The following is a 23,737-nucleotide window of genomic DNA, read 5'->3' on the forward strand; positions in this document are numbered from 1 at the left end:
CAGAGTCTCACTCTTTTGCCTAGGCTGGAGTGCAGTGGCGCAATCTCGGCTCACTGCAAGCTCCACCTCCCGGGTTCACGCCATTCTCTTGCCTCAGCCTCCTGAGTAGCTGGGACTACAGGTGCCTGCCACCACGCCTGGCTAATTTTTTTGTATTTTCAGTAGAGACGGGGTTTCACCGTGTTCACCAGGATGGTCTCGATCTCCTGACTTCGTGATCTGCCCACCTTGGCCTCCCAAAGTGCTGGGATTACAGGCGTGAGCCACCGCGCCTGGCCAGCTTTGTCTTCCTGAGTGGGGTATGGACCAGTTCAGTTCTGGTCAGCTAGAGGGCCACGTGGTGCAGAGGATGGATACCAGCCTGTAGAGCAGGACCACATATTGGTCTGCAGTAGATGGGAAAATTTAAAACTTCTTTTATCACAGGTAGTTCAATAAATATCATTCTTGGATGGGTGTGGTGGCTCACACCTGTAATCCCAGCACCTTGAGAGGCCAACGCAGATGGAACACTTGAGGTCAGGAGTTCGATACCAGCCTGACCAACATGGCAAAACCCCGTCTCTACTAAAAATACAAAAATTAGTTAGGAGTGGTGGCATGTGCCTGTAATCCCAGCTACTCAGGAGGCTGTGGTGAGAGGAACACTTGAGCCTGGAAGAGGTTGCAGTGAGCTGGGATTGCACCACTCCACTCCAACCTGGGTGACAGAGTGAGACACTGTCTCAAAAAAAATAATAATAATAAAAATAATAATAAATAAAATAAAAATATTCTATATCAAGAGTTACACATTGAAAATGATCAGGAACCAGAGATACTTGTCTTATCTAAAATAAAAATACTAGCTGTGGCCAGGCGCAGTGGCTCACGCCTGTAATCCCAACACTTTGGGAGCCAAGGCGGGTGGATCACCTGAGGTTGGGAGTTCGAGACCACCCTGGCCAACATGGAGAAACCCTGTCTCTACTAAAAATACAAAATTAGCTGGGCATGGTGGTGCATGCCTGTAATTCCAGCTACTCGGGAGGCTGAGGCAGGAGAATCACTTGAACCCAGGAGGCGGAGGTTGCACTGAGCCGACATCACACCACTACACTCCAGTCTGGGCAACAAGAGCGAAACTGTCTCCAGATATATATGTTAGCTGTTATTTTAAAAGAGGGATCTCAGCAAAGAGGAAACTTAAATGAATGTGTAGAAAATGTACTTGGCCAGGAACAGTGTTTGATATTTTTGCTTTCTCTGTTTAAATGATCTCTGATGTTTTAATGACTTTTCTACCTCATAGTTCAACCTCTCTGCCTGCTTTCTCCAGTGGAGCTATGATCCTCTTCAGTGATTCCGTGACCTATTCATATCACTGGGTAAAACATTTTACATTAGAGATTTCCCTGTAGGATAGTGATTCTCAGTTGGGGGCGATTTCGTGCCTTGTAGGTGGCTATTGGCATCTAGTGGGTAGAGGCCAGGGAAGCTGCCTAACATCCTAAAATGCACAGGACAGCCCCACAACAAAGAATTCTCCAATTCAAAATGTCAGTAATACCAAGGTTGAGAAACTCTGTGGTAAGATAAAGTAGGAGTTTTTTAAGGATCTTTCATCAGTGGACTTAATTTTGTGTTATATTTTAAGCTACCTTTTACTTTCATAATATTTATTGATTGATTATTTTATTTTATGTATTTATTTATTTATTTTGAGATGGAGTTTCGTCCTTGTCACCCAGGCTGGAGTGCAATGGCACAATCTCGGCTCACTGCAACCTCCACCTCCCAGGTTGAAGCAATTCTTCTGTCTCAGCCTCTTTTTTTTTTTTTTTTTTTTTTTTTTTTTTTTTTTTTGAGACAGAGTCTCGCTCTGTCACCCAGGCTGGAGTGCAGTGGCCGGATCTCAGCTCACTGCAAGCTCCACCTCCCAGGTTTACACCATTCTCCTGCCTCAGCCTCCCGAGTAGCTGGGACTACAGGCGCCCGCCACGTCGCCCGGCTAGTTTTTTGTATTTTTTAGTAGAGACGGGGTTTCACCGTGTTAGCCAGGATGGTCTCGATCTCCTGACCTCGTGATCCACCCGTCTCGGCCTCCCAAAGTGCTGGGATTACAGGCTTGAGCCACCGCGCCCGGCCTCTGTCTCAGCCTCTTTAGTAGTTGGGACTACAGGCACACGCCACCATGCCTGGCTAATTTTTGTATTTTTAGTAGAAATGGGGTTTCACCATGTTGGCCAGGCTGGTCTCAAACTCCTGACTTCAAGTGATCTGCCTGCCTCAGCCTCCCAAGGTGCTGGGATTACAGGCATGAGCCACCGTGCCTAGCTGACCTTCATAATATTTAATAGGCCCTTATGTTCTCGCAAATTTTAGAAAATAGTGGATTAGTAAAATGAGGAGCTGAGGCCAGATGGTTCACAGCTTGTCCATGATCTGATTTAGGTTTATAATGTGAAAACTTAATTCTGACTCATTCATACACCCAGAATCATTACTAGGTTCTGATCATTTTGTTAATTTTTAAAGTAGCAGAATCACTGGGAAGAAAATAGAATGTGACACCTAATATTTAAATGATTCTCTTTCTTTCGTAATATCTGATTGTTGCATTTCTGGTGGACCGTTTGGAGTTTGTGTATAGGCATTGGCAGTAACTGGATCACTGAATTCTATCACTTTTAAAGGAGATACTTCCTTTGTCTAGACTATTAGATCATAAATTGGTCCTCTTTTAAATTTATGTTCGGCCGGGCGCGGTGGCTCACGCCTGTAATCCCAGCACTTTGGGAGGCCGAGGCGGGCGGATCACAAGGTCAGGAGATCGAGACCACGGTGAAACCCCGTCTCTACTAAAAATACAAAAAATTAGCCGGGCGCGGTTGTGGGCGCCTGTAGTCCCAGCTACTCGGGAGGCTGAGGCAGGAGAATGGCGTGAACCCGGGAGGCGGAGCTTGCAGTGAGCCGAGATCGCGCCACTGCACTCCAGCCTGGGCGACAGAGCGAGACTCCGTCTCAAAAAAAAAAAATAAATAAAAATAAATAAATAAATAAATTTATGTTCACATTAGGTGGTCAGTATTTATAATCACAGTGTCTTTGAGGTTTAATTTGTGGGGTTGGTGATATTTTTATACTAAGTAAATTTATAGTTGAGCCCAACACAGACCGTTAGTGGTTTAGTTTCTATTCTGGCACATTCCACCCAAGTTCACAAAGGGATATTTTTGTCTCATATTAGATATATTGCATGAATAGGAACAGGACTCTTACTTGTAATGGAATTCCAAAATGGCATTCTTGGGAAGTTATTTCTCTTGGGGGATGAGGACCCCCTTCTCTAAAGTTGAGAAGGAATGTAAATAGGACCTTACCTATTTCTTACCTAAGAAACGACATAGTGCATCATGATTCTGATCATTTGGCAGAAAGATGCCATTCTGATGTAAATATTTTGGTGGCCACCAGACTTTGAATATTCCTTAAGGAAGCTGCCGACCTAGTGGTCTGCAACATGTTGTGGAATTGAGTATTCTGGTGGTTTTGTTATTGTTCATTGATGTCGTGACAAACCCCAGGGAGAGAAAGGCAACAGGTAGGTCTGCATGCACTGATTCTGTGAGCCGTAGGAAAGAGTGGAGTGGCCTTTGGTTAACTGAACTCAGACTGTTTTATTTGGAACTCTAGATTTTTCTTGTGGGTGTCCTTTGTGCATTAAGAGAATGATCTCTGTGAAGTCTAGTGTAATGGGGTAGGGAGGGGCAAAGGGTTGGGGTGGGTGAGAAGTTCCTATTATGCTCTGTTTTGAGCATTCCCACTGTGCTTCCTGTTGTTGCTGGTCTCTTGTAGCTTGCCTTGTGTTTTGATGTGATCACACTGTCTTCTAACCTGATAAGGCGGCACTTTATTCAGGTGCATATGATGGGCACTGTTTTCCTGGATTTCTGTTGCTTTTGTAGTTCTCTCCACTCAACAGTACTGTGTTCCACAAACCTTTCATTGTAGTGCTGGAAATTTGAATTCTTTTCTTCAAATGATGCTTCTGTAGAGAAAAATGAAAAGTGTTTTGGGTCAGGAGTAGTTTGGTTGGTTCCTAAACATGTCCTAGTTTTAAAAGGTGACAGTAACTCACACGACTGCATGATCGGATGATACGGAAACTTCGTAACTGAAGGAGAACATTTAGCATCTGTCTTGACCCTCCAGGTAGATTATTTTGCTACTGGCAATTCTTCATTGACAATTGTGGTTTTGTGGGGGGGGGGGGGCAATTTTTATATCCATCATTTGATTTCTGGACCTTTGTCAGTTAATCAATAGAGGTTAGGGCAGGGATTATGTGCTCTGATGAGGAAGGTTTAGTAGTAACAAGCTTGGGGATTTTGAGGGAAGGCATCAATTTCATATACAGGTCTTGGTGACATGTAATGGATATGGATTATCTGTCACGCGGACAGTGAAGGGTATGATCAGGATTTTTTTGAAAGTAGGAAAACATACCAAACAGTTTCACATCTTTTACTATCCATAGGCCCTGAGGAGCATCTACTGCCATCAGAAAAACATGCAAATAGTAGTGCAATGCCCTCCAAGGGCCTTAGGCCCAGCTGAAGGTTTAGAAACATTCAAATTTGGCCGGGCGCAGTGGCTCACGCCTGTAATCCCTGCACTTTGGGAGGCCGAGGCAGGTAGATCACGAGGTCGGGAGATCGAGACCATCCTGGCTAACACGGTGAAACCCCGTCTCTACTAAAAATACAAAAAATTAACTGGGCATGGTGGCGGGCGCCTGTAGTTCCAGCTACTCGGGAGTCTGAGGCAGGAGAATGGTATGAACCCGGGAGGCGGAGCTTGCAGTGAGGCGAGATGGCGCCACTGCACTCCAGCCTGGGCAGCAGAGTGAGACTCCGTCTCAAAAAAAAAAAAAAGAAACATTCAAACTTATAAACTGCCACAGTTGGCATCCGATTCACTTAGAAGGATATAGAATGGGAAGTGCTACTTACTAGCAAGGCAGAACCAGTTGCTCTTCTCTGAAAGTCTCTGCAGCTGCCTATGTGGCATAATGCAGGTGCAAGAAGACAGATCCACATGGGGCAAGTATGGGAGCTGCCCCAGCTTAAGAGACCCTTGCCCCACAGGAACAAGTATCTCTTGTAACAGCTTCATAGACATGGCCTCCAGGGTCCCTGTAAAAGACATGCCTGTTCCAAGCATCACTGTACTTAGGGAAGCCCAGAGCTGAGGCTTCCTATCAGGCGTTTGTAGTTCTCCCAGTCCAGATGCAGTTTACCAGTTGGGTGTTATGTCTACCGTATGTAACATTGCCTAGCAGTTGACATATGTATTTTTATTAGGTTGCCAGGGGAACAGAGCTAGAAAGTTAACAAAAGGTAAAATTTTCATGCAGAAGGGAAAGAGGCTTTGTTAATCCTTTACCAAACACTATGCTAAGCAATTGCATAACAGATATTATACCTAATTCCTGTAGAATATAGCCAGAGGAATTTCCTAGTAAAATATAACCCACTCTAACTCATTTTTCCTTTCTTGAATAGTGTTCTTGGTGCTTAGTTGCTTGTGATTAATAGGCAGTTTGCAAGTTTTGGTAAGGTGTGTGTAAGAGTTGGCTTAACAGTCAAAATGATCCCAGCCAACGTACCATGTATCTTTTGGTGTCACTCATAGTAGGCGAGTATAGTATGTAGGGACATTATTGAATGGACATGTCTGAGTATTCCATCAGTCATACTTTGATGGGAGCCTTTATCCACCTGGGAAACACCAAACACAAAGCTCTTGGTAACCGTGACTCTTTTTTTTTTTTTTTTTTTTTAAGATGGAGTTTCGCTCTTGTTGCCAGGCTGGAGTGCAGTGGTGTGATCTCAGCTCACCACAACCTCCGCCTCCCGGGTTCAAGCAATTCTCCTGTCTCAGCCTCCCAAGTAGCTGGGATTACAGGCACCCACCACCATGCCCAGCTAATTTTTGTATTTTCAATAGAGACGGGGTTTCACCATGTTGGTCAGGCTGATCTTGGCCTGACGTCAGGCAATCCGCGCAAAGTGCTGAGATTACAGGCGTGAGCCACCGCGCCCGGCCTGCTCTTGGAAATCATGCCTCTTATTCCTGCGTCACGTGGTCCTACTCTTGCCTGTTTCTGTGGCTCCCAGCAGATCAATGAGTGAAGATGGCTGGTTATTCATTCAGTAGTTATCAAACAATTATTTATGGAGTCCTTACCATATGTCAGGCGTGAAGGGTACTTCGGAACCAGCACAATCCCTGCCTTCAAGGAGCCTGCAGTGTGTAATCACAGAGACTAGCAGTTAACCAGTTATAACAGCATGTTGGGTGTGACAATAGGAACAAGCACAGGGTACTCTGAGAATGCGTGAGTCGGGTACCTAGCCAGCCACAGAGCCTCACAGATGCTTTTTATCTAAGCTACTCTTCCTATCCAATAAAATTCCAGCTTTGGCATACTATATTTATAAGCAGTTTAAACAGTTGCTGAAATTTCTTGCCTTTTCCCAAACATAGTGGCTTCGGTCACTAACAGTGTTTAAATTACCTGTTTTATTCAGGTATGCAAAAATATACACTATACATAGAATATCAGAATATTGTAGTCTTTAGAAAATATGCATCAGGTTTTTTGTTTTGTTTTGTGACGGAGTCTTGGTCTGGCGGCAGGCTGGAGTGTGGTGGCGCGATCTCGGCTCACTGCAACCTTCGCCTCCAAGGTTCAAGTGATTCCCCTGCCTCAGCCTCCCGAGTAGCTGGCACTACAGGCGTGTGCCACCACGCCCGGCTAATTTTTTGTATTTTATTAGAGACGGGGTGTCACCATGTTGACCAGGATGGTCTCGATCTCCTGACCTCATGATCTGCTCACCTCAGCCTCCCAAAGTGCTGAGATTACACCAACTGAGTGGTTTTCTTATTTAAAAAATAATACGGTTTTCTGGCCGGGAGCAGTGGCTCACGCCTGTAATCCCAGCACTTTGGGAGGCCAAGGCAGGTGGATCACCTGAGGTCAGGAGTTCAAGACCAGCCTGGCCAACATGGTGAAACCTCGTCTCTACTAAAAATACAAAACAGGAGAATCGGCTGGGCGCGGTGGCTCAAGCCTGTAATCCCAGCACTTTGGGAGGCCGAGATGGGCGGATCACGAGGTCAGGAGATCGAGACCATCCTGGCTAACACGGTGAAACCCCGTCTCTACTAAGAAATACAAAAAATAGCCGGGTGAAGTGGCAGCGCCTGTAGTCCCAGCTACTCGGGAGGTTGAGGCCGGAGAATGGCGTGAACCCGGGAGGCGGAGCTTGCAGTGAGCTGAGATCCGGCCACTGCACTCCAGCCTGGGCTACAGAGCGAGACTCCATCTCAAAAAAAAAAAAAAAAAAAAAAACAGGAGAATCGCTTGAACCCGGGAGGTAGAGGTTGCAGTGAGCTGAGATAGTGCCACTGCACTCCAACCTGGGCAACAGAGAGACTCCGTCTCAAAAAAATAAAAAATAAAAATAATATGGTTTTCTTATTTAAAAAATAATATAATATGTAAATTATTTTTCAAGTAAAAATTAAATAACAACAGATAACTTCTCATTATGTTGATCCAGTGTACTGTGACAGATGGGGAGGAGCCCCACTGCATCTGGAGTGGGTCTTGGCTGGCCATGTGAACTAATTAATACCTCAGAAATCAGGATACATGCCAGGCACAGTGGTTCACACCTGTAATCCTAGCACTTCGGGAGGATAAAGCGGGTGGATCACTTGAGGTCAGGAGTTTGAGACCAGCCTGACCAACATGGTGAAACCCCGTCTCTACTAAAAATATACAAAATTAGCCTGTAATTCCAGCTACTTGGGAGGCTGAGGCAGGAGAATTGCTTAAACCTGGGAGATGGAGGTTGCAGTGAGCCGAGATCACGCCACTGCACTTCAGCCTGGGCAACAAGAGCGAAACTCCATCTCAAAAAAAATTAAAAAAGAAAAGAAAAGAAATCAGGATACATATAGGACAGAACCATTAAATCAAGAGATTTGAAAGTTAGAAGGGACAGGAGAGCTAGTCTAGTCCAACTCCATGTGACAGATGAAATGACGTTTCTAGTTCTTACACAGCTGGTTAGGATCAGAAACCGGGTCCTGTCAGGCCAGTGCTGATAATAGACAGACATGTTTGGGCAGGCAGAAAAGACCATTCATAGATAACATTTGTTTCCCTGGGTATCCCTCAGACCAGAGGCACAGGAGAGGAAAATGCTGTTTTGGCCTCATATGATAAAGTATGCATTGTGTGATGATGGTCTGCATTCTTGCAATGCTTAGACAGGGAGGGGAAAATCACATTTTGAGCATGGGGAGTTAATTTCTTTGTCCTGTAATACCCACACAGGTCTGAAACAACATAAACCACCATGGAGCACACTCCCACTCACACACAAAAGGCAAATTAAAATATTCATCGTGCACTCACTTAATATGTGTTCTGTATTGATTGTAATGTATTCGTTTTACTTGTAAAAAATTTCAAAAGTAAAAATATATATATTATTAACTTGAAGTGACTTTTTCCAATCGCTCTGATTTTTTTTTCTTTCTTTCTGTTTTGAGACAGAGTTCTACTCTGTCACCCAGGCTGGAGTGCAGTGGTGAAATCTCGGCCCACTGCAACTTCCACCTCCTGGGTTCAAACAATTCTCATGCTTCAGCCTCCTGACTAGCAAGGATTACAGAGGTGCGCCACCACGCCCGGCTAATTTTTGTATTTTTAGAAGAGACGGGGTTTCACCATTTTGGTCAGGCTAGTCTCGAACTCCTAACCTTAGGTGATACACCCGCCTCAGCCTTCCAAAGCGCTGAGATGATAGGTGTGAGTCACCATGTCCTGCCTCTGATTTTTGAAATATAAATTGGGTATGATTCAGGGAATGTAACAAGAACAATCTTATTTGAAACGGAAAACCACATATTTTTAAGTCATCAGCCCACATGATGGTATTGAGTAAAAATGTATTCTTAGGTATTTCTTGACTCAGTGGACTTCAATCAGTCTACTGTAAAAGCTAGTTTTATTTAAAGGTCTGTAATTATATATAAGAATTATGGCCGGGCGCGGTGGCTCACGCCTGTAATCCCAGCACTTTGGGAGGCCGAGGCGGGCGGATCACAAGGTCAGGAGATCGAGACCACGGTGAAACCCCGTCTCTACTAAAAATACAAAAAATTAGCCGGGCGCGGTTGTGGGCGCCTGTAGTCCCAGCTACTCGGGAGGCTGAGGCAGGAGAATGGCGTGAACCCGGGAGGCGGAGCTTGCAGTGAGCCGAGATCGCGCCACTGCACTCCAGCCTGGGCGACAGAGCGAGACTCCGTCTCAAAAAAAAAAAAAAAAAAAAAAAAAAAAGAATTATTAGCAAAACAGATTAGCCACTTAATCTAAAAATACCTAGATGCAGTATTCCCGATTTTTAATGAAATATTTATCTGGTTTGGGATTAAAATGAACTCAGGGCCATCAAAAATGCAAATTATCTTTAATTTGGTTAAATCCACCTGGGTGTAAATGGAAACAATCTCAAGCTACATTTTTGTTTTGATTTATATAAAGTCAGATTGAAACATCCTAGTTACAAGTTTAGAATAGAAGGGGCCTCAGCTAGGTTCAAGAAAAAATCCTTTGTTCCTCTGTTGCTCATTTTGTCCTCAGAAACAAATACAATTTAACTGTTTTCTGTACCTTCCCAAATTTGAAGCTGACTTGAATTTGGTACCTGCAAATTTAAAATGGCTAAGGTCAAAACAGTTAAAACAGTTTCTTTAGAATGAGTGTGTTAGCTGGGTGTCGTGGTGTACACCTGCAGTCCCAGCTACTCAAGAGGCTGAGGCAGGAGGATTGCTTGGGCCCAGAAGTTCAAAGCTGCAGTGAACTAGGATCATGTCACCACAACTCCAGCCTGGGCAACAGAATGAGACCCTGTCTCAAAAACAATTTTTTTTTTTTTTTTTTTTTTTTTTTGAGACAGAGTCTCGCTCTGCCGCCTAGGCTGGAGTGCAGTGGCGTGATCTTGGCTCACTGCAAGCTCCGCCTCCCGGGTTCACGCCATTCTCCTGCCTCAGCCTCCCAAGTAGCTGGGACTACAGGCGCCCGCCACCTCGCCCGGCTAGTTTTTTTTGTATTTTTTAGTAGAGACGGGGTTTCACCGTGTTAGCCAGGATGGTCTCGATCTCCTGACCTCGTGATCCGCCCGTCTCGGCCTCCCAAAGTGCTGGGATTACAGGCTTGAGCCACCGCGCCCGGCAACAATTTTTTTTTTAATTGAATGAATGCAATAAGGAATTGAGGATCTTCTCACATTAATGAGTTAATAACCCTTCATAATTTTAGTTAATTGTTTTTCTCAGGGCAATTATTTTATATAAAATTCTAGTGGATAATTTTATGGACAAGATTTTAGTTAAGGAAAAAAAAATAACCCCACAAAATAAAGAGAACTATTAGATAGAGCTCTAAACAGAAGAAAGTTCCATCAAACCATTTTTCCCAATTTTGTCCCCCGGTGTTAGGACCCACCATTTAGTTATATGAGACAATTTCTGGCTGACAGAATTTTAGATTCTGTAGAAGAAGGCTGACTACTGTCTGATGAATGGGTAATTGATGATGCAACGTATGGAAAAAGTAAGGCAGACAACACAAAAATCACAGGAAGCGCAGCCATTCTACGTGCTGAGCTCTACAGTTGCACGCTGTCCAACAACTCTTGGAAGAAAAATAGAAACGGACTTTATCTTTGCCTGCCAAGTTTGCAAATGGATTAGTTCATTACAAAGGCACTTGTCAAAACATATTTATTAAAAAGAGAAGCCAGAGTTGGAAATCATCTTGACCATTAAAAAAATAGCAACTGATACCTTGTTTAAGAAGCAAGAAAGCTTCTGCGTTTTGGAATTGAAATGGTTTTTACGTTAAAGTGGCGATGTACCAGGTCTGTTTATATAGGTCAGTGTTGCCCAGCTTGTATTGTTTTGCTGTTTTTACTTTTTTATATATAAAGAACTAAAATTACGAGAGAAGAAATTCACGGATATAATCTAAATCTGATTTCTCTTTCGGTTGTTTGGCATTCCATTTTTTATATAAATCTTTAAGACATATGCGCATATTTTTATTTTAAAAATTATTTCTGCTTAAACAACAGTTTCAAATATTTCTCTTTTGAAGACAGAAAGTTGGTTTAGTTTCAGCAATGTATTGATAAAATTCTACATTTTTTTAAATGTTGAGGCTGGGTTTATTTAAGATTAGCTGGGCTCGCTGCCTGCTCTTAAGAAAAACATGTATAGCCTATAAATTTTTAAAAGATTCCCATAATAATATAGAACTGCTAACACTAAATATGTTTTCCATCTGGTTAAAGACTCATTAACTTCATTTAGTAATAGGGAAAAAAGCTATTAGGTAGAACAGGGGTTAGGCTAAATCCTGCTTGCTGCCTGGTTTTTTTTTTTTTTTTTTTTTTTTTTTTTTTTTTTAAATAAAGTTATATTGGAAGACAGGCACATCCATTCCTTTTTGTCATTGTTTATGCTGTCATTGACGAAGTTGAGTGGTTGCTACAGACACTTTTATCCACAAAGCCTGACATATTTACTATCTGGCCCCTCACAGAGAGTTGCCTACCTATGATGTTGCACGGGACAGGAGATCTTTTATTCCTTCGTAGGGATGATGGAGGTACAGTAAGTCCCTACTTTGGACCAATCTGTGAGCATCACTAGGATTTAAATATGTCTGGTATGTATGAAGGTCAGTGGAGCGGGCACCACTGATCTGTATGAAGTTTTTTTAGAGAAGTCACTAGAAGGATCTGGCCAGGAGAAAGATGGTCACTTGGTTCAGCTCCAAGGAAGTATGCCTGAGCCTTCCATTTGAGAGCTATATGCAGAAACTGAGCATGACCTATATAATCTTGGTGACATGCTGGGAGGTCAAACTGTACTGCTTTTTTTTTTTTTTTTTTTTTTTTTTGAGACGGAGTCTTGCTCTGCCGCCCAGGCTGGAGTGCAGTGGCCGGATCTCAGCTCACTGCAAGCTCTGCCTCCCGGGTTCACGCCATTCTCCTGCCTCAGCCTCCCGAGTAGCTGGGACTACAGGCGCCCGCCACCGCTCCCGGCTAGTTTTTTGTATTTTTGTAGTAGAGACGGGGTTTCACCGTGTTAGCCAGGATGGTCTCGATCTCCCGACCTCGTGATCCGCCCGTCTCGGCCTCCCAAAGTGCTGGGATTACAGGCTTGAGCCACCGCGCCCGGCTGCTTTTTTTTTTTTAATACTGCTGCACTGCTTTAAACACCTGATGCCAGGTGGGAGGGCAGGGGCATTGCCCTGCACTTCCGCAACACTGCATGTCCTCAAGGTGTTCTCAGTAGAGGTGTGGCCCAGGCAGGGGCAAGAGAGGTTGAGTCCCTGCTGGATGGGCTCTAAGGGTGAACACTAGAGGCAGCTAGGATTTCAGTTTTCCTGACACCTGCAATTCAGCACCAAACCTCACAGACGGAATCCAGAGAACCTGTCTTGGTCAGGGCACATTTGGCTTCAAGGAACAGACACTCAAACAAGCTTAAAGCAATGATTCATAAAGTGTGGTCTCGGAACCAGCAGCATCGGCATCATCCAGGGAGATTCTGATGCAAACTAAAGTTTGAGAATAGGCTCATGCCTGAATCCCAGTACTTTGGGAGGCCGAGGCAGCCTGATTGCATGAGCTCACCAGTTCAAGACCAGCCTGGACAACATGGTGAAACCCCGCCTCTACAAAAAATATAAAAATTAGCTGGGTGTGGTGGCACGTGCTTGTAGTCACAGCTACTCTGGAGGCTGAGGTGGGAGGCTCGCTTGAGCCCGAGAAGTCGAGGCTGCAGTGAGCCATGATTGTGCCACCACACTCTAGCCTGGACAACAAAGTGAGATCCTGTCTCAAAAACTAAAAATAAGGCTGGGCGCTGTGGTTCATGCCTGTAATCCCAGCACTTTGGGAGGCCGAGGCGGGTGGATCACCTGAAATCAGGAGTTCGAGACCAGCCTGGCTAACCTGATGAAATCCCGTCTCTATTAAAAATACAAAAAAATTAGCTGGACATGGTGGCAGGAGCCTGTAATCCCAGGTACTTGGGAGACTGAGGCAGGAGAATCACTTGAACCCAAGAGGCAGAGGTTGAAGTGAGCCAGGATTGCGCCATTGTACTCCAGCCTGGGCAACAGAGCAAGACTGTGTCTCAAAAAAATAAATAAATAAAAATAAAATTTAAATTTAAAAAAAGCTTTGAGAATAGTTTTTACTTTTTTTTTTTTTTTTTTTTTGAGGCGGAGTCTCGCTCTGTCGCCCAGGCTGGAGTGCAGTGGCCGGATCTCGGCTCACTGCAAGCTCCGCCTCCCGGATTTACGCCATTCTCCTGCCTCAGCCTCCTGAGTAGCTGGGACTACAGGCGCCCGCCACCTCGTCCGGCTAGTTTTTTGTATTTTTTAGTAGAGACGGGGTTTCACTGTGTTAGCCAGGATGGTCTCGATCTCCTGACCTCGTGATCCGCCCGTCTCGGCCTCCCAAAGTGCTGGGATTACAGGCTTGAGCCACCGCGCCCGGCCTAGTTTTTACTTTTTAATGTATTTTTTTGAGACAGGGTCTCGCTCTGTCACCCAGGCTGGAATGCAGTGGCATGATCTTGGCTCCCTGCAACCTCTGCCTCCTGGGTTCAAGTGATTCTCCTGACTCAGCCTCCCACAGAGCTGGGATTACAGGTGCCCACCACCATGCCTGGCTGATTTTTGTATTTTTAGTAGAGACAGTTTCGCCAAGTTGGCCAGGCTGGTTTTGAACTCCTGGCCTCAAGTGATCCACCTGCTTTGGCCTTACAAACTGCTGGGATTACAGGAGCCACCGCGCCCGGCCGAGAATAGTTTTAAGAGGATTTGTTTCTAATTAAAGTGAGTGACTTTATGAACATTCTGGGAGAGGAACTCAGCAGATGACCTGGAATTGGAAAGCAGCGGTGAGGCTGCTCCTGATCAGTCATGTGCCTTGCCCATGTTTCCTATCCACTTCTCTTTGTGCCTGTGTGGGGTCCCTGGCCACTCTCAGAAGACCACCTTTCTCCCACCCATTCCTCAGCTCAAAAGTGCTGCCCAACCCTGACCTAATCACTGTCCTGTCCTTCAGTCCAAATCTTCCAAAGGAAAACACCTGAGTTTCTGCCCAGCAAAAGACTGCTTCCCTCAGATCACACATGGCACCCCTTGGGTCAGGAAGCAGGGGGCTCTGACTGAGGATAAGTGGTGGCCATGGGGACAGGTCCCCTGAGAAGCGGCCCTGGAGAGGGACAGGAAAGTTGACCTGCGTGTCTCCTAAATAAATAAAATCATGCCTGGCAGGAAATTTGAGAGGAATGCACATGATATACTTCCAGGAGCTCCCAGAATTAATGGGGGAAAAAACTGCAGGTGGCTGTAGGGTTTTCCATTAGAAGGGGAGTAAAGTGTATTTAGTTATTTGAAAACAGGTGTTCAAACAGAAACTTGTATACAAAGGTTCATAGCAGCTCTGTTCACAATAGCCTAAAGGTGGAAATATCCAAATGTCCATCAACTAATGATTGGATAAACAAAAGCGCCACACACACACACACACACACACACACACGTGGAATATTATTCATCCATTAAAAGGAAGTTCTGATGCCTGCTACAACATGGAGGAACCTTTAAAACATTGCTTCGGGTGAGAGAAGCCAGTCACAAAGGACCACATATTGTTTGATTCCATTTATATGAAATATCCTGGCCGGGTGCGCTGGCTCACGCCTGCAATCCCAGCACTTTGGGAGGCGAAGCGGGCGGATCACAAAGTCAGGAATTTGAGACCAGCCTGGCCAACATAGTCTACTAAAAATTAACAAATTTATTGGGGCCTGGGGGCGGGCGCCCGTAATCCCAGCTACTTGGGAGGCTGAGGCAGGAGAATCGATTGAACCAGGGAGGCGGAGATTGCAGTGACCCGAAATCGCGCCATTGCACTCCAGCCTGGCGACAGAGCAAGACTCCGTCAAAAAAAAAAAAAAAGAAAAGAAAAAGAAGGGAGGAAGGGAGGGAGGGAGAGAGGGAGGGAGGAAGAAAGGGAAGAGAGAAGAAGAGAAAGAAGGAAGAGAAGGAGAAAGATCCTGAATAGGCAAATCCATGAAGACAAAAAGCCCAGTGGCGGTTGCTGGAGGCTGAGGGAAGGAGGGAATGGGGAATGACTGACTGCTCATGGGTGCCGGTGCCTTTGGGGCGATGAGAAAGTTTTGGAACTATATAGTAGTGATGGTTGCACACCATGAATATCTTTAATGTCCCTAAGTTGTATTTTTAAATGATATTGTTACGTATTTTACAATTTTAAAATAATCTAATTATTGTTCTTGGGACTCCCGTAGGTCCCCCTGGCAGGAGGGGTGGAGGGGGAATGATTGTGGCTGCACGCAGAGCTGGCTGAGGGCGGGAGGGCGTCGGGGCTGCCCGGGACCTGCAACCAGCCTGGCAGCAGGGGGCGGCGGCGGCGGCGTTGGGATGCGGGCCACGGGCGGTCGGCCCCCAGACTTCTCCCGGCCGGGAGCAAAGCGGGAGACGCCAAGGCGAGCGGGCGCCATTTGCAGCCTGGGGCGCAGCAGCTACAGCGCCGGCTCCGAGGGGTTGGGAGCCGCCAAGGAGGCGGCGCGGGCGGCGGCGGTGGGCGTTAGCGGGCACTGGCTCCTGGCCGCCCCTCCCCGCCCCCGGCCCCTCCTGCGCACCCGAGAGGGGCTGCGGAACAATGGCCGCGCCGCCGTCGCCGCCCGGCCCTGCCCGGGGAAAGGCGGGAAAGCGCGCGGAGCCTCCTGCTGGCGGCGGCGGGAGTGTCTGGAGCCGTCCGGCGCCGCGGACTCCGGGGAGGATTGGTCTGCGCAGCGCAAGGACAGCAGCCGCCCGGGGCGGGGCGCGGGCCAGCGGATTTGCAGAACTTCCCTCAGTTGGGCTTTGTCTCATTTCGACTGGATTCAGGTTCTGCATCCTAGACAGGACTGTCACAGAAGGGCTGCTGCGATCTTAACGCAGCGCGTCAAGTGGCACACGATTTCAACTTGTCAATTTGTCTCATCACTGATGATGCTCAGTTTTATCTTTAAGATGCTGTCTGTAGGCTTCTCCGCTGTAAGGTCACGCTCACTTTGCAGGTATAATAAAAGTATTTTGTAGGGTGGTACTTTGAAATTTCATGAATCACCCATTTCTCATCAAACGTTTTCAACTTTATTTTTGTTTTTGAGATAAGGTGTCGCTCTGGCACCCAGGCTGGAGTGCAGTGATGCGATCACGGTTCACTGCAGCCTCAACCTCCGGATTCAACTCCCACTTCAGTCCCCTGAGTAGCTGGGACTACGCGGGTGCCGCCGGCTTTGACCTCCCAAAGTGCTAGGATTACTGGTGTGAGCCACCATACCCGGCCCATTTATTTTTTTCATACTTACGGACACATGGTTTTCTTTTTCTTTCTTTTTCTTCTTTCTTTTCTTTTTTTTTTTTTTTTTTTTTTTTTTTTTTTTAGCTAATGAGGAGTTCTCATTATATTGCCCAGCTGGTCTTGAACTCCTGGACTGCTGCCTTAGCCTCTGGCATAACTTGGCATTACAGGCACAACACTGGGCCTGGCTGTTAGGTTATAATATGTTGCTGTCATTTGTTTTATTTTATTTTTATTTTTTGAGATGGAGTCTCGCTCTGTCGCCCAGGCTGGAGTGCAGTAGCGCGATCTCGGCTCACTCCAACCTCCACCTCCCGGGTTCAAGGGGTTCTCCTGCCTCAGCCTCCCGAGTAGCTGGGATTACAGGCGTGCATCACCATGCCTAGCTAATTTTTGTATTTCTAGTAGAGATGGGGTTTCACCATGTTGGCCAGGCTGGTCTCGAACTCCCGACCTCAGGTGATCCACCTGCCTCGGCCTCTCAAGGTTGCATGGGCAACCCTGTCTCAAAAAAGAAAAAAAAAAAAAGCGCAAAAGATTTGAACTTCACCAAACAAGATATATGGATGACAAAGATAGCATTAATGATTGGGAAAATGTAAACTGAAACAGCAAAGCAAAATAAAACCACCATACCTACTAGAAAGGCTAAAAAACAAAAAACAAAACAAAAACCAGCAGTAGCAAGCAGTGGCAAGGATTCAAAACAACGGAACTCTCACAAATTGCTGATAGGAAAGCAAAATTATACAGTTACTTTGGGAAACAGTTTGGCAATTTCTTATTTATTTATGAATGAATGAATGAATGCATGAATGAATGACAAGGTCTCACTCTGCCACCCAGGCTGCAGAGTAGTGGTATGAACACGGCTCACTGTAGCTGTGACCTCCCAGGGATTCAAGCAATCCTCCCACCTAAGCCTCCCGAGTACCTTTGACTATATGCATGCACAACCACACCCAGCTAATTTTTTATTTTTTGTAGAGGTGGGGTCTCCCTATGTTGCCCAGGCTGGTCTCGAACTGCTGGGCTCAACTCATCCTCCTGCCTCAGCCTCCCAAAGTGATGGGATTATAGATATAAGCCACCACCTGGCCATTTCTTACAAATTTAAGTGTATACTTAGCATATGACCCAGAAATCCCACTCCTAAGTATTTACCCAAGAGAAATGAAAACTTACATTTATACAAAAGTCTAGATATGAATGTTTAGAGTAGCTTTTTGCATAAATTCCCCAAAAGAAGCAATCAAAACGTTCTTCAACTGGCGAATAAACATCCACACAATGGAATATTACTCAGCAATACAAAAGAAAAAAATATTGTTACATGCAACAATAGTATGAATCTTTAGTGCATTATGTTAACTGAGAGAAACCAGACTCAAAAGAATATCTAGTGGTGGTGAAAATGGTTGCCACGGGATGGGAGAGTGTAAAGGAGGCTAACTACTAAGGTTCAGCACAAGGGAGGTTTTTGGGGGGCTGCGGGTAAGATAATTGTTCTGTATCGTGATTGTGGTATTGGTTACACAACTCTATGCCTTTGTCAAAATTCACAGAACTATACACCAAAAAGTGAATTTTACTGTATATAAGTTAAATAGTAAAAAATAAAAATTTATAGTGGCTATATTTGAAAAGAAAAAAAGACTGTTGATATTAAAATTAATGGAATAGTTTAGTATATTTTACTTAATGTATTTGAAATGTGGTCATTTCAATTGTAATCAGTATAAGAAATTACGAATGAGCTATTTTACATTCTTTTCTTTGTACTAAGTCTTGAGAATTTGGTGTGTATTTTATATTTACAGGACATCTTAATTTATGCTAGCCACATTTCAAGTGCTCAGTAGCCACATGTGACTAGAGACTATCATACAGGACAGTACACGTCTAGATCATGATTGGAAAAAAAGTAAGATGTTTCCAGCCTTGAGCAACAATCATCAAATACAGGGTAAAATTTTCCAACCAAGTAGAATATACTACTTAAGCCGGGCGCGGTGGCTCACACCTATAATCCCAGCACTTTGGGAGGCCAAGGCAGGCGGATCACCTCAGGTCAGGAGTTTGAGACCAGCATGGCCAACATGATGAAACCCCATCTCTACCAAAAATACAAAAATTAGTCAGGCACGGTGGTAGCCGCCTGTAATTCCAGCTACTCAGGAGCCTGAGGCAGGAGAATCATTTGAACCCAGGAGGTGGAGGTTGAAGTGAGCTGAGATCTCGCCACTGCACTCCAGCCTTGGTGACAAGAGCAAGACTCCATCTCAAAAAACAAACAAAAAAAAACAAGAATACACTACTTAAAATTATCAGACTTAAAAAAAATCTGTAAACAATCATAAGGAAAAGGTATAAAAATATTAATTTTTGTATTTTTAGTAGAGATGGGGTTTTACCATGTTGGCCAGGCTGGTCTCAAACTCCTGACCTCAGGTGATCCACCTCAGCCTCCCAAAGTGTTGAGATTACAGGCGTGAGCCACCGCACCCAGCCGTCTTCTGCCCTCTTATCTCTTCCTCACTCCATACTTCACCCTGGTGAAAACTGACTTCTCCTTTGAGCCCAAGTCTCCATAGGCTTCCTTTTCCTGAAATCCCTGCTTGGTAGGGCAGGAACTGGGTCTTATTCTTTGTACAGTGGGCCCCCAACACTGTTTTCTTCTTCTTTTTTTTTTTTTTTTTAAGACGGAGTCTCCCTCTGTCGCCCAGGCTGGAGTGCATGGCGCGATCTCAGCTCACCACAAACTCCGCCTCCTGGGTTCACGCCATTCTCCTGCCTCAGCTTCCCGAGTAGCTGGGGCTATACAGGTGCCCGCCACAATGCACAGCTAATTTTTTTATTATTATTATTTTTAGTAGAGATGGGGTTTCACCGTGTTAGCCAGGATGGTCTTGACCTCGTGATCCGCCCACCTCAGCCTCCCAAAGTGCTGGGATTACAGGCATGAGCTACTACGCCCAGCGAAAAAGACTCTTGAATATATGTAAGGTTTTTTTTGTTTTTGTTTTTGTTTTTTTTTAAGAGGCAGGGTCTCACTCTGTTGCCCAGGCTGGAGTGCAGTGGCTACTTTACAGGCACAATCATAATGGGCTACATCCCTGACCTCCTGGCCTCAAGTGATCCTCTTGCTTCAGTATCCCAAGTAGCAAGGACTACAGGTGCCAGCCTCTACACCTGGCTTATATGTAAATTTAATATCTGGAAAAAGTGGCTTTTTAAATCTGAAGGAAAGGGTGCCTCATTAAATAAACATTGTTGGGACAATTGGGTAGCTATATTGGAAAAAAAAAATTAGATCATATACAGCAAAATAACATTTAGATGGATAAGAGTCTTAAACATTAAAAAACATTAACATATTAAAAGAAAATAACAGGTAACATAAACTTGATGTGAGAAAATATTTCCTAAAAAAAACATAAAACCCAGAGACCATAGAAGAAAAGAAAAAGTAAGGTTTACTGGGTCAATACAAAATATTTTGTAACATGAAAGATATTATAAACAAAGTTAAAAGATGAAAAAAGATTGGAGTCATATATTTGTCAAACATATAATGGAGAGAGTTGATATTGATAATACGTAGAGAGTTCCTTAAGAAAAAGCCCAAGACGCGGGGTGGTGGCTCATGCCTGTAATCCCAGCACTTTGGGAGGCGGAGGTGGGTGGATCATTTGAGGTCAGGAGTTTGAGACCAGCTTGGCCAACGCGGTGAAACCCTGTCTCTACTAAATAAACAAAAATTATCGGGCGTGGTAGCCCACACCTGTAATCCCAGCTACTTGGGAGCCTGAGGCAGGAGAATTGCTTGAGCCCAGGAGGCGGAGGTTGCAGCGAGCAGAGATCGCACCATTGCACTCCAGCCTGAGTGACACAGCGAGACTTCGTCTAAAAAAAGAAAAGAAGTCCGGGCGTGGTGGCTCACGCCTCTAATCCCAGCACTTTGGGAGGCCGAGGCAGGCGGATCACAAGGTCAGGAGATCGAGACCATCCTGCCTAACACGGTGAAACCCCGTCTCTACTAAAAATACAAAAAATTAGCCGGCTGTAGTGGCGGGCGCCTGTAATCCCAGCTCCTTGGGAAGCTGAGGCAGGAGAATGGCGTGAACCCGGGGGGCGGAGCTTGCAGTGAGCCGAGATCGCGCCACTGCACTCCAGCCTGGGCGACAGAGCAAGACTCCGTCTCAAAAAAAAAGAAAAGAAAAGAAAAGAAAAACTCCAAATAACAACAACAACAACAACAAAAGACAAAGGCTATTGACAGGAATTTACAGGAGAAGAAATGAACACCTAATACCCAATAACATATGAGATGTTCAGCCTCACTAGTGAGGGGAGGATGCAAGGCAAAACAATAGATAGTTGCTATTTTTTAACCAATCAAATTAGCAACAATTAAAATGATTCATAATATCCAGTTGATAAGGTATTAGGAAGAGGTTTTTTGTTTGTTTGTAGTTTTTTTTTTTTTTTTTTTTTGAGACAGAGCCTCACTCTGTCACCGAGGTTTGAATGCAATGGTGCGATCTCAGCTCACAGCAACCCCGGCCTCCTAGGTTCAAGTGATTCTCCTGCCTCAGCCTCCTGAGTAGCTAGGACTACAGCCACCCGCCACTATGCCCGTGGTGTATTTTTAGTAGAGATGAGGTTTCACCATGTTGGTCAGGTTGGTCTCAAACTCCTGACTTCAAATGATCCACCTGCCTCGACCTGCCAAAGTGCTGGCATTACAGGCATGAGCTACCACACCCAGCTGGTAGAATATGAATATGTATATATACACATATATATATATATATATATATATATATTTTTTTTTTTTTTTTTTTTTTTTTGAGATGGAGTTTCACTCTTGTTCCCCAGGCTGGAGTGCAATGGTGAGATCTCGGCTCACCACAGCCTCTGCCTCCTGGGTTCAAGCGATTCTCCTGCCTCAGCCTCCTGAGTAGCTGGGATTACAGGCATGCACCACCACTCCCAGCTAATTTTGTATTTTTAGTAGAGACGGGGTTTCTCCATGTTAGTCAGGCTGGTCTCCAACTCCCAACCTCAGGTGATCCACCTGCCTCAACCTCCCAAAGTGCTGGGATTACAGGTGTGAGCCACTACACCCAGCCCCGGTAGAATATTTTAAAAGGCAATTTGTTGGCCAAGTGAGGTGGCTCATGCTTGCAATCCCAGCACTTTGGGAGGCCGAGGCAGGCAGATCACTCGAGGCCAGGAGTTCGACACCATGGCAATATGGCAAAACCTCGTCTCTGCTAAAAATACAATAGCTGGGTGTGGTGGCACACACCCATAGTCCCCACTACTTGGGAGGCTGACATGGAAAATCACCTGAGCCCGAGCAGCAGAGGCTACAGTGAGCCGGGTTTTTTTTGTTTTTTTTTTGAGACAGAGTCTCGCTCTGTTGCCCAGGCTGGAGTGCAGTGGTGTAATCTTGGCTCACTGCAAGCTCTGCTTCCAGGGTTCATGCCATTCTCCTGCCTCAGCCTCCCAAGTAGCTGGGACTACAGGCACCCACCACCATGCCCAGATAATTTTTTGTATTTTTAGTAGAGATGGGGTTTCACTGTGTTAGCCAGGATAGTCTCGATCTCCTGACCTCGTGATCTACCCGCCTCGGCCTCCTAAAGTGCTGGGATTAAAGGCGTGAGCCACCGCACCCGGCCAGTGAGCCATGTTTACACCAGTGCACTCCAGCCTGGGTGACGGGAGACCCTGTCCCCTGCCAAAAAAAAAAAAAAATTGTTAGCACAGTATGTCAAAATTTAAAATATAAATCCCTTTTGACCTAGCAATTATACTTCTAGTGAGTCTCTTCTGCAGAAATGCAGGCAGGCAGCTGGGCGCAGTGGCTCATGCCTGTAATCCCATCACTTTGGGAGGCAGAAGCATGTGGATCACTTGAGGCCAGGAGTTTGAGTCCAGCCTGGTCAACGTGGGAAAACCCATCTCTACTAAAAATACAAAAATTAGCTGCGCATGGTGCTGTGCACCTGTGATCCCAGCTACTCAAGAGGCTGGGGCACGAGAATTGATTGAACCCGGGAGGCAGAGGTTGCAGTGAGTTGAGATCATGCCACTTCACTCCAGCCTGGGCAACACAGGAAGACTCTGTCTCAAAAAACAAAACACAACAAAACACAAAAATTAGCTGGGAATAGTGGTATGCACCTGTAATCCCAGCTGCTTGGGAGGCTGAGGCAGGAGAACCCCTTGAACCTGGGAGGGGGAGGTTACAGTGAGCCGAGATCATGCTACTGTGCTCCAGCCTGGGTGACAGAGCAAGACTCCATCTCAAAAAAGAAAAGAAAAGAAAAAGAAACACAGGCAGGCAATGAGGCAGGGAGGATGGATGTAAGTGGGGAGATGAGGAGCAGGCTGGGACCCACAGGTGCAAGTGGGAACCCCACCGAGATGGACTGGAACCCATGTCAGTTTACACTGCTTCCAATCCAACCTTGCTAATGTGGGTGTCTCACAGAAGTCAGGGCCCTTTGTCGTAGAGCAAAACATGTTCACCTGGCTCATGAGTCAGAGAAGCTGAAGGAGGATCTAGGAGAAGGTAGAGAAGTTTCAGGTCCAGCTGCTGCTTCATATCCAAAGGATGTGAGTCAGCAGATTTCCTGCCCTTCAAATATCCCCTAGACCTCCCTTATGGTCCACCCTAAAGGAAACATGCAAGAAAGGAAATTCTGGGAAATGTCATTTAGTCCAGCCAAGTTGATGCACTGCAAATTGAACATATGTGCAGATACATGTCCATTCATCATTGTTCGTAATAGGAAAAATAAGAAATAGCTTTAATGTCCACTGATAGGGGAATAGTCAAGAAAATTATAGTGTATGGTATACACACACACACACACAATGCATACTATGGAATCCTATGGTAAATATATCCTATGTATATATATACTATGATATAAATATATTCCATACTATGGAATGATATGGTATGTGCGCACACACACACTGCATACTATGAAATACTATGCAGACTTTACAATGAATGAGATCAGCTTTTTTTTTTTTTTTTTTTTTTTGAGATGGTCTCATTCTGATGCCCAGGCTGGAGAGCAGTGATCACTGCAGCCTCAACCTCTGGGGTTCAGGTGATCCTACCACCTCAACTTCCTGAGTAGCTGGGACTACAGGTGTACACCACTATGCCCGGCTAAATTTTTGTATAT

At 45.3% G+C, this 23,737-nt stretch overlaps 1 protein-coding gene across 1 annotated transcript in view; it reads left to right on the forward strand.

Moving 5' to 3' along the window:
* RBBP4 (RB binding protein 4, chromatin remodeling factor) overlaps nt 1–23,737 on the forward strand; it is a 418,599-nt gene that overhangs the window by 213,830 nt on the left and 181,032 nt on the right. The gene's annotated exons all lie outside the window — the stretch shown is intronic.

This window comes from Macaca thibetana, chromosome 1, assembly GCF_024542745.1.
Source record: "Macaca thibetana thibetana isolate TM-01 chromosome 1, ASM2454274v1, whole genome shotgun sequence".
Lineage (NCBI taxonomy): Eukaryota > Metazoa > Chordata > Mammalia > Primates > Cercopithecidae > Macaca > Macaca thibetana.